Source organism: Eptatretus burgeri, chromosome 12 (assembly GCF_056783735.1).
Source record: "Eptatretus burgeri isolate ZD-2024b chromosome 12, Ebu_testis_v1, whole genome shotgun sequence".
Lineage (NCBI taxonomy): Eukaryota > Metazoa > Chordata > Myxini > Myxiniformes > Myxinidae > Eptatretus > Eptatretus burgeri.
In genome coordinates this window covers 5,076,822-5,084,337 of record NC_140972.1, presented here as the reverse complement: position 1 = coordinate 5,084,337, position 7,516 = coordinate 5,076,822, and the positions used below count along the sequence as shown (strand labels likewise).

Sequence of the window (7,516 nt, the reverse complement as noted above, 5' to 3'; positions counted from 1 at the left end):
TAACATGTATAATAAAAGTTGACACTTTTTTATATATATATTTTGTAAACGAGTAATACAGTATTACAATATTTAAAAATATATAAAAAATCAAACTAGCGAAGCCTTCTAACGTAGTTATTATCAACAGATATATACCGGTATATATAAGTAATAAAATGAATAATAATAATGAATAAGTTAGGTTGAAAAAATTATATTATTTAGTTATCTTAAACTCCAGTGAACAAAGACATTAAAAGAAAGATTGAAAGGAAATGGGTAACATTACATTGAAGACAACTTTGAAAATGTCATAATGTTAAAATATGAAATTGATGATATAGGCATGTTAAATCCTGAACTTTTACTAATGTGAAAGGTGAGCCTGCTTCTTCTTTGTCAGATTATCCAATCGTGGTTCAATTGAGGACAGTGCCACGTGCAATGGAGAATGAATATCCACACTATTCCTGTACTTTGTCTTAATGATGTTCATGGTTGAGAAGCCAGTCTCGCAGAGGTAGGTTGAAGGAAATGGGAGAAGAGTTTTCAGAGCAATTTCAGTAAGCTCAGGGTATTCTGCTTTCACTTTTATCCAAAAAGAAGCAAGTGCTGTTGTCGTTTCGAAACTCCTCTTCAATCCTTCGTCAGCAGACAGCTCCAACAATTTATCCTCCATAATGACACCTAATTCATCTCTCAATGGCATAAACGGATTTCGGATCCATTCATTCCCTTTCCGTGGATCTTCTTCTTCTGGAAAGTAATGCTGAAAACGTTCTGCCAAATTCATCAAGTGTTCTTTGATGACATTTCGTAGAGATGTAACATTAAGGTCTTCTCCTGCATCAGCGATGACTGCTTCTAGCTTACAATCTAGTCTCGTCAAGAGATAACAATCTCTTGACACTCGACTCTTCCATGCTTCAAGCTTTCGTTTTTGTCCGTCGATCTTGTCTGCCATTGTAAAACACACGAAGCCATCCTTTCCTGCATGGAGGTGTTGAGATCATTAAAGATGACAAATATATAAGCCAGCTTGGCTAGCCAATTCACATCTCAGAACAATTGTGACCAGTTTGGTTTTTTTGTCCTGAAGAAACTCGGCCAGTTTGTTTCGTAGTTCAAATACTCTTGACAGGACTTTTCTCCTTGATAACCAACCTACATCGGCATGCAATCGGAGCTGTTTATGATCAGCTCCCGTATCATCACATAATGCAGCGAATAGTCTCAAATTTATAGCATTTGCCTTTACATGATTCACAATTTTTACAACCTCACTGAGCACACTGTTTAGTTCTGTTGACATATTTTTTTTGTTGCAAGACTTTCTCAATGAAGGAAGCAGTGCGTTGACTTGCATTCTGGGGCAAGCGACTTGATCTGGGTAACCACTCCTGAATGCCGTCCTATCATTGCAGCAGCGCCATCAGAACATACGCCTATGCAAAACTTCATATCCAACCCACATTTGTAAACGATGTAGTCGTTCACAGTCTTGAACACTTCAGAACTAGTTGTTTTTGTTAGTCGTGAAGCAGAGAAAAAAAAAAACTTCCTTCAAATCACCCTCGTGTTCAAAGCGCACATAACACCATCAGAATTGCCATATTAGCAACGTCGGTACATTCATCAAGCTGCAAATAAAAGTACTTTGCAAACTTAATCTGTCCTATGAGATGATCTTCCATATCCTGAGCCAGATCGTGGATTCGTCGAGCTATAGTGTCATTTGAAAGTGGCACCTGAGCCACTGTCCTTGCAACCACCTCACCCAGCATTTCCATGCAGACATCTTTAATACAGCCTATCACTCGCGTACAGCCTATCTCACCGATTGTGTATGGCTTTTTAGCCTTAGCAACTCGAAGTGCTACTTTATAAGAAGCTCGCAAAGCACAAGTATTTATGTGTGACACTTCAAATATCTGTTTCTGACGGCCTTTTAAATCAACATGCTTTCTTTCAAAGAAGTCTTTCGACTATGAACTCATTTCTTTATGTTTTGTATTTAAATGCCTCTTGAGGTTTGACGGCTTCATTGAGTCGTTAGCCAACACATCTCCACAAATAACACACCGGTTTTGGCACTCCCCCATCATTCGTGGCTACAAAATCGAATTGAATGTATGAGGAGTCATATTTCCGAGTAAAGCTAGTGCGAATTATTTTTGCCGGCAATACTTCAGCTTCATTTACATCGCCGTCATCTGATTCAGAATTACTTGTGTGGTCAGCAACCGGATTTCTCGGCTTGATAAACATGTCCATTGGGCCTCGCTTCAGCATCTGTAAATTAGAGATAAAAATAATTAATATAAATTCCATAACCCTGGAATGATGGACTGAAATAATGCTTATTTGTAATATTTGAGCGAATATTTGAACTGTATATGGTAGAATCAGTGCAAATAGAATATAAAAAATGAACAGTACAATAAAATTCTAAACAAAAGATAATTAAACAACCTCAAGTGATAATAGCTTCAAAAATCAATATTTCCATGAAAGCAATGTTATTTTCCAACCTTTACCTGATTCCCACAGTCAATGCGCGCAAAATTATAATGAAATACCAAGAGTCCCGATTGGACAGGTCCTTCATGGGTCCGCCCCTTTCTGGGCGGGATCTCGGCCAGGCCAGAAAAGCCCACCCACTCCACGTGTGTTTGAGGAAGGTGAACGGTGGTACAGCCAAGAAGAAATTGGAATGTTTGGGGAAGCCGAGGAACTGGAACTGCTGCAAGATTTTGCCTCGGAAACACGAGGCTCCAGAGACACAGGTGGACAGTGGATCGTGATGGGGGATGGGATATAAAGATTTATTACCCGAACTAAAAAAACATCGCAACGCACCCCAGTGTCTTCCCACTAAACATAAGGAAGGGATCTGTCTACACATATACTTAACGGCATAACTGACTTTGGGACAACTGTATGTTTGGATGCTTACGGTTCCTAGAACCGTAACACATGAATAACTTATCTACTGTTAGTATAAGGAGTTTGTTTTAAGAAGTTTTTCTATAATATAAAGATACAATATGAACATTTTAAAACTTTCATGACAACTGTACAATTATAATTACACCCATTTTGGCAAAACAAAAGGGCACCACCTGGCAACTCCGCTGAAATTCACATTATATTGTTACGAATCTGGCAGCCATGAGCACTCAACATTCAGGTCCTTGTAGAACAGTTATATCGGTAAGTGTGTGTTTATAGTTAGGGCTCCACTACCTGTGTTTAACGGGAATTACATGTGTGCGCTGTGGAGTTTAGTTTACAATAAATCTCCTTCACTTCATTTCACACACCGATGACATTGCCCACGTGCGTTCGGCCACGTACGTGGGCGGAGATTTCCATTGCCTCAGACCGAGACTCTGCCCAGGAAGGCAGGGGCGTGTCCCTTGTCCAATCACGCCACAGAAAGCGACTTTCCCACGGCATCCCGGCCAATGGGGTTGAGATTGCCACAGAGAGCGACTTTCCCACGGGACCCCGGCCAATGCGGTTGAGATTGCCACAGAGAGCGACTTTCCCACGGGATCCCGGCCAATGGGGTTGAGATTGCCACAGAGAGCGACTTTCCCATGGCACCCCGGCCAATGGGGTTGAGATTGCCACAGAGAGCGACTTTCCCATGACACCCTGTCCAATGAGGGTGGAGATCGTCTCAGATGGCGATTCTCTCACCCGGAGGAAAAAGGAATGCCAGGCTGGGAGCATTGGTCGTGGAGGTCATCGTCGTGGAGGTCGTCGTCGTCGTCTTGGGGGTCGCGGGTCTTGGAGCTGGCTGGTTCGTCTGGTACTGGGTCATCGTCGTCTCTGATCTTCTCCTTGGTCTTGGTCGATTGATGCGTGGCCGTTTGGAGAGAGCGGTTCCTGGTGCTTGGAGCGGCATCGTGTTGCGGGTTCGAGTACCGCCGAGCCGGATCATCGAAGACCACATGAGGTGGACAGGTCCAAGCACAGGCTCTGGTCTCCAGCTCACCTTCCCTCGAGCTGGAAGCCTTCAATAAAGACCCGACGGGGTCCATTTCTGTGTGTGGGCCCGTCTTTAAGTCGCAACTGTATAAGTGCTTGTGTATAAATTTCCATTTCTTTTATATTCAAATAATTCTGCTCTTTGTGTGCTTCCCTCCCCGATTATTGTAAAATACATACCCCTATTGTTCAATGTACCAGCTCGTTTCTGTGTTTCTATCATTGGTTTGCCGGGCTGCGAACGGGAACGAGGAGGCTTCATTGTTGCCGTAATCGTGCAATCGGCCCGGCAGGAATCTGGAACTCTCCGCTCGGGGTACGACTCGGATCCGGCTCGGTAACGGCCGGATCGCGCAGATCCTGCCAAGGGTGAATTTCCCTGGTAGTTTGCACGACATGGGTACTTGGGTATATTGAAATTGGCAATCGACCCGATCCCACGTGGTCGACCTATTGGTGATCTTCGGTCCGATAAGGGACCCGTTGGCTCCGGAGTTATCCGGGATGACGACCTATAAATTCCGGGTGTTCGGTGGAGCCGACTCTACTGCTCCATCTAGCGGTCGTGCTCGCCACCGAGACCCGACCCCACAACAATATTACCTTCACGTTCGGTTCTGGTATAATTTCCAACGTTGACAGACTTCTCTCTCTCTCGTATTTTGAATTTGATGGCTTAAATATATTATTTTTCAAGATTCTATACATTTTTATTTTATACGTTACATGTTGTTATGTATATTATGATAATGTGAAACTGGAAACTCGCCATGGACCGGCAGTCGATGACTCGCGTACCGGCACCGGTCTGCGTACCACCACTTTGAGTAGCACGGGTCGACGTGATTGTATTGGCTTCCTGTGTGTTTCCACATTCGATTGGTCGACTCAATCGCTTCGTTCATTTCTGATTTTAAAAAATCAAGCATTTGGTTTTGAATAATGGATGACATGGACTTTAATTTGTCTGGTAGCGACAGTGAGTGTGAGAGAAATGAAGGATTTTGGTCTGAATCAGATGGAGAATTGTCGGATGACGTATTCGCGGGAGGTGAAGTTCAGGCAGCTGGAAATGGAATACGGCCTTACCAGTTCGAGCCCGAAGCAGGACAAGCAGAGGAAAATGGTGATGAAATTCCCGGCGTTCATGATGATTGGGAGGACATCGAAGGAAGACCTGGCAATAACAACTGGTTGGACTAAATCCTATTCGTAATTCAATAATGTAAATTTGACTTGCATACTGCTCGATATCAGAAATATTTTAGTGACGTGGCGTGACCAGCGCAGCACGACGGACATGTTGCTCCGCGGCGAATGAATCGCAAGCAAGGCCAGCCCATGTCATCGGCCGTATCTCTCTGTGCATAAAACGAAGTCATCTCGCTGTCCGGATACGATGAAAACTTGTGTGCAGAACACACCTTGCGACACAATTGTCTTGAGTAGTCCGAGAAATCTGATGTTCTGTTGCATTTTTATTTATTTAATTTATTTATTGTCACCGAAAAAAACACTTCGTCGGTTCCAGTCAGACGATCACTTCGTCGGTTCCAGTCAGACGATCACTTCGTCGGTTCCAGTCAGACGATCACTTCGTCGGTTCCAGTCAGACGGCTGCTTCGTCGGTTCCAGTCAGACGGCCGCTTCATTGGTTCCAGTCAGACGGCCGCTTCGTCAGTTCCAGTCAGACGGTTGGTGAGCTGGGGACAGTTCATGACGGCCATGCAGCCTCATAGTTTCTCACAGCGCCTCAGCTTCTCACAGCTCCTGGCCGCTGTCCATCGGTTGTGGCTCCTGGTGGCTCCTGATGGCTCCTGATGGTGGGTGATGCTCGAACCGTTAATGCTGGTTCTGCTCGAGACCTGGTCTTAGCGTACCTGATTATTGGGGGTGATGTCGATTGGCGTTCAAGCCTGTTTGCGAATGGGAGCACAGCAAGGTGGGGCTCTGGCAATGGACAAGCCACGCTCACACATTTCAGGATGTTTTATTTGACGAACGACGATTTTTATGACTGGATTTCTTGTCCCCCCTCCCCCCCCCCCATGATCTGCTGGGTATCCTTGTCTCGTGTTTAATTGTTAAGTAAGGTATAGTGATAAGCATCTGCTCTTTGTATCTTTTTCTATCGGTGCCTGATTAATTATTTATTTGCTTGCAATCATTTTCATTAATTTGTATTAACTCATTTTTACCACAAGGAAATAAAAAGTTCTTTTTATTTATTTTTTTCCTTATTAATAAATTCATTTGTTGACATTCCAACCTGTCCGTGCTTGTGCTTTCCTTCCATTGATCCAACATTGTCCGAACCTCGATAGGCTGGGAGGTAATTACCAAACTAATTGACCTGTAATCGTCGGCACGCATCAGCGGTTAAACGCTCGGCTGCCCTCATTAAGATCGAATCAAGATAACATTGGTGCTTTGCTGAGGGCACGTTCCCGTTCAGGAAACCACGTGACCTCCAGTTAAATGTCAAAATTAGATGGTGGACACAAACTCGTGTTTAACTGATTGGCGTTTGTGGTGCTAAAGCAACCCACCGTACCACAAAGTCAATTTTAAGCGGTGGCCCTGGGTCCGGCTCTTCCGAAGACAAACAGGGATTCAACCCCCTCATAATACACTCGGTACCCCTGGCCGTAACTATATATATATATATATATATATATATATATATATATATATATATATATATATATATATATATATATATATATATATATATATCTAAGGTGATGAGTGTTAACCAATTGAAGGGTCCACTACACCAGTAGGTTCCTGCCAATCCTCCACCCCTTCATTCTTGGAGGAAGCCCCTTATAGCCTCTTTAACTCACAATGACTTCTGTGGCTCATGACCTGAAGATTAGTAATACTGCAGTGGCAGACCAAAATAATGACAGCAGGCCAAGAATTGTGAAAGCATGAGAGAGAAAGCAGAGTGTGGTGGTGGTGCCAGTCCAGGCAGCATCGATTCACAGGCAGAACATAACAAAACAGCATTTGAACAATGAAGTCACTTAATGCTATTCACACAAGCATGAGTGTCTTCCAGCAGAATGGGCTTTCATTGAAGCGTGATGAAGCTGGATGGTCTGAAGACTGCTTGATTGGTCAAAGGTGTATGTGTGTGTGTGGTGTCGTGTGTAGTGTAGTAGCTGCTCATACCCAGTAGTTGCATGGTAAGAAAAAAAAATATATCGCTGTTTGAGAATTCTGTCCTGATCAACTCTAAATCTACCTTTGAATTCCTCCTCGGGCAGTTTTGGACAGTGCTATAAAGGTACCATGCAAGAAGCTCCACTGGTTGGGCAAGAATATGGCACCACTTGGCAAACTTCCCTGTTGGTTGAGCTCTTATATAACCATCCCAAGATCGTTTACCAACATGGCACAAACACCTTGATGTCGGTGTGCAGAATGCCCTCATGCTTCTAAAACCTTCACATTGGGAGTACCTTTGTTCTTTTCTTATCTTTTTTTGTATAATTTGTCGAGGCTCGAGAGCTGGTGGTAGTACACTGAATGG

At 43.6% G+C, this 7,516-nt stretch overlaps 1 pseudogene; it reads right to left on the bottom strand.

Annotated features, from left to right (window-relative positions):
* Positions 1 to 349: 349 nt before the first annotated feature.
* LOC147015010 (SCAN domain-containing protein 3 pseudogene) lies at positions 350 to 3,288 on the bottom strand (annotated as a pseudogene).
* Between the last annotated feature and the right edge of the window lie 4,228 nt (positions 3,289 to 7,516).